The sequence below is a fragment of the Suricata suricatta genome, chromosome 13, assembly GCF_006229205.1.
Source record: "Suricata suricatta isolate VVHF042 chromosome 13, meerkat_22Aug2017_6uvM2_HiC, whole genome shotgun sequence".
NCBI classification, from domain to species: domain Eukaryota; kingdom Metazoa; phylum Chordata; class Mammalia; order Carnivora; family Herpestidae; genus Suricata; species Suricata suricatta.
Window position 1 is genome coordinate 213173 of NC_043712.1, and position 12264 is coordinate 225436.

A 12264-nucleotide genomic window follows, 5' to 3' on the forward strand; every position below is an offset into this window, starting at 1 on the left:
CCTCCCGGATGCGCCCGGGGCGGGGGCGGGCGCGGGGATCTTGCGCCCTCCGCTAGTGCCGCCTCGCGCCAGGCCGGGCGCTGGGCAGATGCAGAAGCGGGCAGCTGCGGCCCGGAGCCGGGTGGGGCTGGGCGTCCTCGACGGATTGCCGAGCTGAGCGGCCCCAGCGGACCCCTTCTCCTCCCCCCGGAGCAGGAGGCGTCACCAGCCTTGAGGAGCTCCAGCCCAAACCGCGGAGGGTTAGGCCCCTGGCTCCCCATGTTTCTTTCCGCACCTCGCTCCCCTCACGGCGGACCCCCGACCTCCTGCTAGAAGATGCCGGCTCCCTGGCCCTCCTACCGTTTCAGAGTCTTTGACATCCTAATAGGCTTTCAACTCCCGGGTCTCTGGGTTTTCAGGATGCATTACTCTGACCTGGGGCCCCTCCGCTCTCAAGCATTTCCTAGGCCTTCCTGTCAACACGCTTTGAATCGGTTCCAAAATCTCAGTTCAGAGATCCTTTGTTCCACCTTCCACTCAATAAAAATTAAAGAGAGGCTGCTGTGTGCTCTTCATCCATCCATCCATCCAGGGACTCGGCTACACGCCTGCTGGATGCCAGGCACTAGGACCCCAGTTCTGCCTTCATGGGGCTGACATTCTTATACAAGGAGTGACAAGCGCTTACTTTGTCCCAGACACTGCTCTACTCCATTCACACGCTATCTGCTCATTCGGTCCTCACAACATCCAGATAAGAAGCCTCACTCCTGGTGAGTGACAGAAGGGAGAAGGCAAATGTTGGACACTGTCCCCTTCACCAGCACAGGAGAGCAAATCAATACGGCATGGTGGACGCTGTGAGAACAGAACAAGGACACAAGATGGCAAGTGACAGTGGAAGGCGCTTTTCTGCCATGAAGTCAAGGATGACCTCTGTCAGAAAATCATCCTCGTGTGGACCTGAATGTTGCAGAGAAGTGAGATGTGCCCAGGGAGGCGAGGACAGAGCACAGAGGCCCAGGGTGGCCATCTTAGCGCTGTGCTGATGGAGATATGGGCTCAGCTTCTGTTCCAAGCGTAATGGGACGTCAGAGAAGAATCCTGAGGAGAGAGGCCATCACGACTCCTGCTCTGAAAGAATCCCTCTGGCTGCTAAGTGGGGAACAGACTGCAGAGGTTGGGGTGTGCGTTGCCCAGGATGCATTCCGAGGTAAGCAGCTCAAGTCCCAGCTATGGCTTACAATGTACAGTTTTAGCCTCACTGAATAAAAAGGCATAAAGTATGCCATTTCAGGAACACAAACTTTTTCCATCCTTCCTCCCTCCCATGGTCACAGTGTATAGTTTTTGTCTTCCTGCTTCTCGCCTCATGGCCCAAGGTGGCTGCCACAGCACAAAGCATCCCATCTTTATATCACCATCTCTAATGAAGAAAGAGAAAGGTGTAAAAAGGGCATCCATTTTTTTAAAAAACAAACATACAGAGGCGCCTGGGTGGCTCAGTCAGTTGAGCGTCCAACTCTTGATTTTGCCTCAAGTCATAATCCCAGGGCTGTGGGATCAAGCCCCACATCACGCATCATGCTGAGTGTGGAGCCTGACAGGTTTGGTGGGCTGGGGGAAAGGGATACCAAGATGGCCAACAGACTGCCGTCCCAGGAATTTCCTGCCGAACAAGACGAAGATGGCCGACGGACGGCCGTTTTGGAGCTCTCTGCCCCCGGAGACATGTCATTTGCCCTAGCCTCATCTCTTCACCTTATAACGGGGTTCTCCGCCCTGGACACACATCAGAAACTACTGTCCTGTATAAGGCCCCGCCCTTTGTTCTCCCGAGACTTCTCTGGCCCATCTGTCTGGACTGGGAACCTCGCCCGGAGCCCTCTGATGAGGGAGTGCTCTTCCCTGGTCTCTCTGTTTTGTGACTTTCTCACTCCGCCGATTTAACCTTACACAGCCTGGTTGAGATTATCTTTCCCTCTTCCCCCATCTCTCTCTATCTCTCTGAAACAAAATCAAAAATATATCCTTTTATAACAAAGGAAAGGTTTCTCAGCAACTCCCCAGCAAATTTCTCCTTAAATTCTACTGGGCAGGGGCGCCTGGGTGGCTCAGTCAGTTAAACGTCTTGACTCTTGATTTCAGCACAGTTCATGAGATGGAGCCCCATTTCGGCTCTGGGCTAACAGCACGGAGCCTGCTTGAGATTCTCTCTATGTCCCTCCCCCACTCGTTTTCTGTCTCAAAATTTAAAAAATAAACTTTTTTTAAAAATCAGAGGGGCCCCTGGGTGGGTCAGTCGGTTAAGTGTCCAACTCTTGGTTTCGGCTCAGGCCATGATCTCACAGTTCATGGGACAGAACCCCACATCAGGCTCTGCACTGTGCGTGGAGCCTGCTTGGGATTCTCTCTCTCTTCTCTCTCTGCCCCTATCCCTGCTCGTGCACTCTCTTTCTCACAATAAATAAACATTAAAAATAAACCCTATTGGGCAGATATGGACCACGTATCAAAGGGAGGGGAAGTGAATGTATGGCCAAGAGGACCAGGACCGACATTTCCCACTAAGGTGGGCACGTAGTGGCCCAAGACACAAGCGAGCTTCACTTGGCTGTGAGGGGAAGGAAGACTAGCCAGGGAGGCCGCCGACAGTCCCGTCTCGGAGCGAAACCGGGAGGCCATTAGGGAGTTTTGACAACAGTCCAAAGGAGAGGTGGTGGGCCTGGATGAGACGCATCCCGCACGGCCGCTCCGTCGTGCAGCTGACCGACGTGAATGGCTGACGCGGGGTCGTGAGACGTGAGAGGAAAGGAGCGGGGGCTCCCAGTGCCCACCTAAGTGACTGTGACTGATGCTCATTACTGAAATGGGGAAATGAGGGGTGGAGATTAAGAAAAAACTTTGTGTTTGACATAAGAGTGGAGATGCTCAGTAGATTTGGCAAGGGACGTTCACACGGCAGGTCACAGCTGGAGACACGAATCTGGAAGCCCTGTTTAATACTTTGTGTCTGCCCTGCCCACCCCCCGCCCCCCGTCCGCTCTGTGCCACGTGCTGGCGGTGTAGACCACACCAGCTCACTCCCTCGACCTCCCACTCTCAGTGGTACTTGGCTGGTGGGGAGCAAGGTCAAGGCTTGTGTTCCCCCAGCCCCCTCCTGCTGGCTCACCTGGGTTTGGCCATGGGCTTCAGCTGAAGGTCCCAGCCCCTGCCAGTCCCTTCCAGTGACCACCCCCTCACTTTGCTGCTGCAAGCCTGGGAGCAGCACCAGTGCCCAATTGGTCGCTGTCCACTCGAGGTTTGTTAGACCCCCCACAAGTCACAGAGGACAGTCCTCTTGAGGGTGCCATCCTGCCAGACCACTGCCTGAATCAGAAGTCATCACTGAGCAACCGACACACAGAGAGAAGAGAGCCCTGGAGGAGGGGAGGGAAATCAGAAAGAATCAAATAGATGAAAGGAGCCTGAGAAGGAGCAGTCAGGGAATTCAGGGAGGAAAGGATCAGGAGAGTAGAATTTCCAGGGCCTTGGGACAAGCATGTGTCAAGAGAGAGGTTACAGTCATCTGGCAAATTCTGCAGAGCAATCCAGAGAGACGAAGGACAGCACCAATCATCAGCAAGGCAGAGGTACCTGTTACCTTGACAAAAGCAGTTTCCATAGGAGAGAAAGAAACAGCCTGAGTGAATGGATGAACCGGGATGACTCATGAGAAGCTGCACTCAGCGGGGGGAGGCGAGGGGCCACACACAGCACGGGCCGCACCTGGTGTGGCCAGGTTTTCCCCAACGACATGGACCACCGCAGCTAAAGGAGGTGTGGCATTTAAGGAGTCAGCGTGTGGTTTTCAAGATGGGGATGTTGTCAGACTTTATATGCATGTTGAAATTACTCAGTGGAAAGAACAATCGCTGGTGCAGGGAAGCTGTGTGGCCTCCTCCAGGCAAGAGAGCGCAGGACTTGGGAGATTCGCTGGTTGTAGCAGAAGGGAAAAGGGATCACACGGCTGAAGGCACAGGTGGGTTGGTAGATTAACTGGGTGGGGGATGAGGACTGTCTTCTGATTGCTCTACTTTCTCAGTGAATTGAGAAATAAGATTATCCACGGAGACTGAGAAGGGGCCTTGCAGGTTGAAAGGAGGAGCAGTTTAAAAAGTTCCTCCAGGGGAACGAAAAAGAGAATTCACTGGGAAATGTAGTGGGGCAGGCAGTTCTGAGACTTCGGGGGTGCAGGGGGAGCACTGTTAGGGGGGAGGACATTAGGATAGGAGGCTGGAGCTGCTACCCCTTGATGACACTGTTCTTCCTCCCTGGGCCTTCCCCCCACCCCAATCTCAGTTTGTCCTACCCCCAACCCCCTCCTTTCCTGGCAGGGCTCCCTGGTCCTTCCCCCTCCATCCTACTCACTGGCAAAATGCCCCACCTTGAACCTCCAGGGCTACCCTCATGAGCCCAGCAGGTGCCGAAGGCCACACGCTGGATAGACTTGAGTCACCCACAGCCCCCCGGAAAGTCCTCAGAGGTCTCCAAGTTCGTCCTGCTCCATGTTTGGCCACAGAGCTGTCACCATGCTCCACTCCACTTGAAACTCGGCCCCCAGCCGGTTCTTGGAGGGCAGGGGCTCCGCCCACCTCCCTCCCACATACCTGGAAGGCCAGCACCTCCTCAGTTCCTCCTGCAGGCCCCCCTTCTTTTTTCCTAACTTCACTGAGATATCACTGACACATAATATTTTGTAAGTTTAAGGTGTACAGTATGAGGATTTGACACGTATATTTTCAAAGTGATTACTAGAGTGAGGTTGCCTCACACATCCATCACTTCACACAGTTACCTTTCGCTGTTTTGTAATAAGAAGGCTTAAGACAACTAGTTTATGCCTCGTGACCGACATCTCCCTGTCGCCCGCCTCTCAGCCCGTGGCGACCGTCACTCTCCTCTGTGTCTGGGAGTTGAGCTATTTGAGATTCCACGCGTCAGTGAGCTCACAGAGTATCTGTCTTTCTCCATCTGGCTTACTTCGTGTGGCACGGTGCCCGCAGGGTCATCCATGTTGTCAGGGATGGCAGGATTGCCTTTTTTTTTTTTATGACTGGACTTAGATATTTCATTGTATGTATGTTTCACATCTTATTTATCCATTCATCTGCACAGAGAGACCCAGGGCGCCTCCATGTCCTGGCTGCTGTGAATAAAGCGGCACAAGGGGCGCCGACATCTTTCCAAGATCCCTGTTTCATTTCCTTTAGGTAAATACGCAGAAGTGGGATTGCTGGATTATGTTGTAATTCTATATTGGCTTTTTTCAGGAGCCCCACACTGTTCCCCACAGTGGGTGCACCGTCTTACATTCCCAGCAACAGCGCACACAGGGTCCCCCTTTCCCACATCCTCACAGGCACCTGTCAGCTCTTGTCTTCTGGATGGCGGCCGTCCTCACCGGTGTGATGTCCCGTTGGGCTTTCAATCTGCATCTTTCTGAGGACGAGTGACGTCAAGCAGGTTTTCAGGAATTTGTTGGCTATTTGTATGTCATATTTGGGAAATTTTTCAGGTCCTTTGCCCATTTTAAAATTAGATTATTCGGGGTTGTTGTGTTTTTTTTTTTGCTATTGTACATGTTTCCATAATATGTATTATGGATATTGGTCCCAAATTTGGTTTGCCAGTATTTGTCCCGCTTTGTGAACTGATTTTTCATTTTATTGATGGTTTATTTTGCAGTGCAAAACTTTTAATTCTTTTGTTAAAGATTTTATTTTTTAAGTAATCTCTACACCCCATGTGGGGCTTGACCCACAACTCCAAGATTAAGAGTCGCACACTCCAACTGAGCCAGTGCCGCTCACGCAGAAGCTTCTAGGGTTGACATCCCACTGTGGATTTGTGCTCTTCTTGCTTCTGTTTTGGGGACCATATCCAAAAAATTTTTGCCAAAACTTTTTGCCAATATCAAGACGATTTTTACCATGTTTTCTTGTAGTAGTTTTATGATATCAGGTCTTACATTTAAATTTTTAATCCATTTCCAGTTCACTTTTCTGAGTGGTGTAAGATAGGAGTCCAATTTCATTTTTTTGCATGTGAATGTTCAGTTTTCCCAACGCTATTTATTGAAAAGACTACCCTTTTTCCATCGAGGATTCTTGGCCTCCTTGTCAAATATTATTTGACTGTTTATGTGTGGGTATATTTCTGGACTCTTGATTCTGTTTCATTGGTCTATTGTCTAGGTTTTTTAAAGTTTATTTATTTATTTTGAAAGAGAGACAGAGACAGAATGCATGAGTCGGGGAGGGGCAGAGAGGGAGGGAGACTGAGAATCCCAAGCAGGCTCCAGGCTTTGAGCTGTCAGCACAGAGCCAGACTCAGGGCTTGAACCTATCGATTGTGAGATCATGACCTGAGCCAAAGTCAGGAGTAGGACACTTAACCTACTGAGCCGCCCAGGCGCCCCTCTATTGTCTGTTTTTATGCCAGTGCCATACTATTTTGACTTGTATAGCTTGGTAATATGGTTTGAAATCAGGAAGTTTGATGCCTGCAGATTTTTTCTTTCTCAAGGTTGCTTTATCTATTTGGGCTCTTTTGTGGTTCCATAACATTTTATATTATTTTGTTCTACATCTATGAAAAATATCATTGGGATTTTGATAGGGATTGCATTTAATTTATAGATGGCTTTGAGTAGTATGGACATTTTGACAAGGTTAACTTTCAATCCATGAACACAGAGTGGGGGGGGAGTGTCTTTCCATTTATTTGTGTCTTCTTCAAATTATCAATGTCTTGTCGTTTTCAATGTACAGATCGTTTATTTCCTTGGTTAAACTTATTCCTAAGTATTTTATTGTTTTTGATGCTGATGTGAGATGGCCTCCCCTTCTAGATGGGTCTGCCGCTGTGTGGTGGGTACTTGTGTGGGGATTTGGGACAGGAGAACTAAGAGAAATTTTTTTTTGTTTTTGTATAAATTAATGTTTAATTTCTTAAATATTTTATTAATTTATTTTATTTTAGAGAGAGCGCGCATGTAAGCAAGGGAGAGGGGCAGAAGGAGAGATAAACTCTTAAGCAGGCTCCACACTTGACCCAGAGCCCAATGTGAGGCTTGATCCCACGACCATGGGATCATGACCTGAGCCAAAGTCAAGAGTCGGACACTCAGCTGACTGAGCCACCAGGCGCCCCACATTTTTGGTCATTTTTTTAATAATAAGGGTAACTGCTACATGAAGCCAAGACTCCCATACCCCCAACTTATCTGCATCCCCTCAGTATTCAAACACCGTGCCACCTCCCCTTCTGACTTAGCCCCCCACATGTCCCCTCTGTCCACCCCTGCTCTCGGCACCCTCCCTAATCATTCCCATATTGCTACTTACTTTTTAAAATCAAGGAATACATGCAAATTATAAAATATTCATAAAGTTTAAAGAATGACCACCAACCAGCTTAGGAAATAGACCCAGGATACCCTATGAAGCCCCTGGGTCCCCACCCAGTCCCCCACTTCCCGCAGAAGCCACCGCTACCCTGATGTTTATGCTCACTCTTCGCTTTCTCTCCTTTGTATCTGTGTCCAGGATTTGTGTAGTTCTACGTGCTGTTGAACGTTAGGTGAATAGAACTGTAACTGTATTCTCGTTCCACACTGTGTTGCCACAAAGTACCCATGTCATTTCACACCAACTGTGACTCACTGTTGACATCACATGTATTAGTCTGTAGTGTGACAATTTATTTGTCCATTCTACTTTGATGTAGATGTGCTACTTTAAGTTTTCTGCTATTTAAAAAAAATTCTCCAATGCACATCTAATATAATTCTCTTGGTATGTGGGCAGGAGTTTCCGGGAGACCGAAATCGAGGAGCGGGAGTGGTAGGCCACTGAACGAGGTCTCCGCCTCGTGGGGCACCACGCGATTAGTGCCCAGAGTACGTTGACTGACACTCCTTCACCAACCCCCCAACCCTGCTATTATCAGGATAACATTTTTGTCAATCTGGTGGGCATTTCAACTATCCCCTATGGCTTGAAAAAAAATTTTTTTTAATGTTCATTTTTGAAAGAAAGAGACAGAATGCAAGCAGGGAGGGTCAGAGAGAGAGGGAGACACAGAATGTGAAGCAGGCGCCAGGCTCTGAGCTGTCAGCACAGAGCCCGATGTGTGGCTTGAACTCACGAACCGTGAGACTGTGACCTCAGCCAAAGTCAGACGCTTAGATGACGGGGCCACCCAGGCGCCCCTCCCGCTATGGGTTTTAATCTGTGTTCCCTGGATTATTCATACAGTTGAGCAGCTTCTCATGGATCTATTACTCATGCATATTTTCCCTTAATCGAATCACCCATTCAGATTTCCATCCATTCTCAGCAGGCTCATTTTTCTCCTTCTTGGCCTGCGGAGGTTCTTGTGCGTGTCTGTACGGGCCTGCCAGGCGAAAACGCTGCAGAACCTTCTCTCGGGATCCACAGATGTCTAAATCTACTCAACTTTTCTTTTGTATCTTGTGATTTTTGAATCATAGGAAATTCTTCCTTAATTTATTGTTGTGAAGACATTCTTCTGGAATGGTAAGAGTACATCCTCCTATGTTCTCTTCTAAAATCTGTGACTTGCCCTTTGCACTTTAAGCCACGGGCAGCTAATATCTGTGCGGTGCGAGGCATCCTTCCCCCGCCGCAGGCCAGCGCGTGCGCACGCCCCAGGGCCCTGCACACGCGGGCTGTTCCTGGGCTCTCGGTGCTGCTCTGACGGCCGATTGCTCTGCGTGCCAGCACCGCACTGTACCAGTTACTGAAGGGCTGCAATAAGGTACATATTCCTACCTGGTTTTCTCCTGTAGGAGAATTTTTGCTTTCTTGTATCTGTCCATATGGTTTTTAGAATCACCTTGTCAGGTTGCACACACACATTAGCCTTTTGACAGGAATTGCATAAAATCCCAAAGATCAGTTTGGAGCAAATATACATCCTTATGATACTGAGACTTTTCTTTTTTTTTAAATTTTTTTAATGTTTACCTATTTTTGAGAGACCTCTCTTGAGAGAGAGAGAGAGGGAGAGAGAGAGAGAGAGCACACAAGCGGGAGGGCAGAGAGAGAGGGAGACGCAGAATCGGAAGCAGCTCCAGGCTCTGAGCTGTCAGCAGCGGGGCTCAAACTGACGAACCGCGAGATCATGACCTGAGCTGAAGTTGGATGCTCAACCAACTGAGCGGCCCAGACGCCCGAGACTTTCAGTGCATTAGCAAAATCTGTTTCTTCATTTATTTGAGTGGTCTTTAGTTTATTTCAATAAAGTTTTATCATTTTCTCCATAAACTGGGTCCTGCACAATTATATAAGCTTTATTCTGAGATTCTTTACCTTTTCATGCTTTAATAAAGGATTCCATTTTTAAGGTCCAATTTCCTACTGCTCATAATTTAAAAATGCAGTTCCCTGTGTATATTGCTTTTGTATAAGCAACATTGTTGAATTTCCTGATTAATTCTAACAACTTATTGTTAGATCTCTTTATATTTTCTATGTAGCTAATACTGAAAAACTAAGTTTCATTTCTCCTTCTCCAAATCTTATATCTCGCGTTTCTTTTTCCTACCTTCTGTGCCAGCTGGTATAACGATGCCCAGAAACGTGACCGTGGGCACCCTGTCTCATTCCGAATCTTAAAATACTTTCAACCTTTCACCATGAAGTATGATGTTTGCTATGTCCTTTAGAAAAAGTAGGTACCCTTTGTCAGATTAAGAAATCCTCCTCTAGTCTTAATTTCTAGGAATTTTTACCATGAGGACATGAGGAGTCCCATCAAACGCCTTCTCGGCAGCGGCGTGATCATCTGCCTTTTCTCCCGGATGTCACTGCAGCGGCTCACAGCAGCCGATCCCCGAAGTGAAGCCGCTGTCCCGTCCGTCCGGCAGCGCGCACTTGGCCACGACTGATGGTGTCGCTGTGCACTACTGAGGGTCAGTTAACTAGTAACTTGTTTAGACCTTTTGGGGCTGGTCTCTGAATGACATCACCCTAGAGGATCCGCCCTTGAACCCATTCCTACCAGAGCTTGGCATCAAGGTTTTGCTGTCCGTTAAGTCAGCTGGGGAGCGTTACTCTAAAAAATCTGTACTTTGAAAACCCAGTGGAATTCACTGGCTGGGCCTGATGTTACTTTTGTGATTCTAATCACGGATTCACCATCTTTAAGGGTCATAAGGCTGGTCAGACTTTCTATCTCCTCTCAGGTCAGTTTGAATCAGTCCTTTTTCTAGACATGTTCGGGCGCAAAGTTGTTAATATCATCTTTTTAATCTATATTATATCTATGGCTGTGCTTGTTTTAAGTCCCTATTATTAAAATATTTTCCTCTCTCCCTCTCCCCTTGCCAGAGGTTTGCCATTTTAATTAATCTTGTCAAAGAATCCATTTTTGGCTTTACTGATTGTCTCAAAATGAGTTTTTGATTTCATAAATATCTACTCTTAAAAAAATTTTTTTTAAATGTTTATTTATTTTTGAGAGATAGAGACAGAGTGTGAGCTTGGAAGAGGCAGAGAGACCAGGGGACACAGAATGGGAAGCAGGCTCCAGGCTCTGAGCTGTCAGCACAGAGCCTGACACAGGGCTTGAACTCATGAACCGTGAGATCATGTCTTGAGCCGAAGTCAGATGCTTAACCGACTGAGCCCCCCAGGCACCCGATATCTACTCTTTATACTTCCTCTCCTCTCCTTTGTTTTGGGTTTATTTGGTTCTTCAGATGGATGGTTAGCTAACTAATTCTCAGCCTTTCGCAAAAGAAACACACACAAAACATTATTAAGCAGTTGTGGCTGCCATGAAAATGGGAGCCCTCACACTCAAAGAAACACAAGTCACAAGGGGCTCAGCCGCTAAGCTCCGAGCTGATCACAGTTTGTGCGGTGGCCACACTTCCGTGGGCCGAGGGCCCTGGGGCGGCTCGCCTGAGCCTGCGTCAGCCACTGGGTGAGGGGGCCGCGCACGCCGCCTTCCGTCACTAGAAGTCAGAGCTGCGCCAGTCCGACACTCCCCCGGCCTTCCCCGGGGCTCCCAATTTACTTCTAGTCATAGTAACATCTATTCCTTGTCACCTAAAACAATCTAATAAAATCCTTGCACATGCAATCCCACCTGCATCTTGAATGAACCTCAAAAACATCACGCCCAACTGAAAGAAGCCACACGTAAGAAGCCACCTATTACCGGATTCCATTTTATGAAATGTTTCCGGAATAGGGAAATCTGCAGAGAGTAGAGTGAGTGGCTGCCGGCTGAGGCGGGGCTGAGGTGGGGGGAGTGCTAATAGGTGTGGACTTTCTTTTTGGAATGATGAACACTTTCTGAAATTGCATATTGGTGAATTGCATAACACTGTGAAGTTATTAAAAGCCATTGAATTGTATATTTTAAAATAGTTAAAATGACGAACTTTCTGTTAGTGGATTTTATCTCAATAAAACCTTTTAAGAAATGTAACTAAAGAATAAAGACATTTGGGCCCCTTCCTACTTGTCGGGCCAGTGCTGGGACTCAGGGGGGCCGTGGCCCTGGCTGTCCCCTCCTGCAGCCACAGCGGCCTGTTTGAACTGTGCCCTTCACGCCTCACGACCCTGCCGGGCCCTCTGGGGCTCTGTCGCGGTGCCGCTCACTCGCCAGCCCCGTTGCTCCTTCAGGCGCACTTCAGCACCACGGGCACACGGGTCCACAAAGGGGTCACGAGCTGTCCCCTGTGCCAGGACAACTCGGTCCACACCTCAGGTCTCGCCTGGAAACCGCGTCCTCAGCCTGGCATCTGCTCCTCCAGCACCGCGTCCAGATTCCCGCTGTGCATCTACCCGACTCTCTCCCAGGCTTCCCTTGCTGGCGCCGGTGAGGAAGAGGACAGGTCTGTGCTCCTCGCTGCTGTCCCCAGCGGTGACGCCACGCTGGGGGCAGGTGGCCAGAACTGCTTGCTAGAGACCCTCTGAGTCCCCTGTGCGCAGGGCACCCCTGTCCAGCTGCTCCAACCCCCGCGGGGCCCCTGGGCCCCCCTTCCTCTGCGTCCTGGCCCAGCACGGATGGCCGTCCCTTCTCCGCGGCCGGAGCGGGCTTCCCAAGGCACAGCGCGGGCGCGGCACTTCCCTGTGACTTTCAGAACCCAAGCTCCAGCCCTCACCGCCCAGCCGCTGCCGCTCCTCACACCCACCCCTGCCCTTTGAGAAACCTCGCCCGCCCCCACCTGTTCAATTGGTTTCTCCGTCACTGGGTCGGTCCACT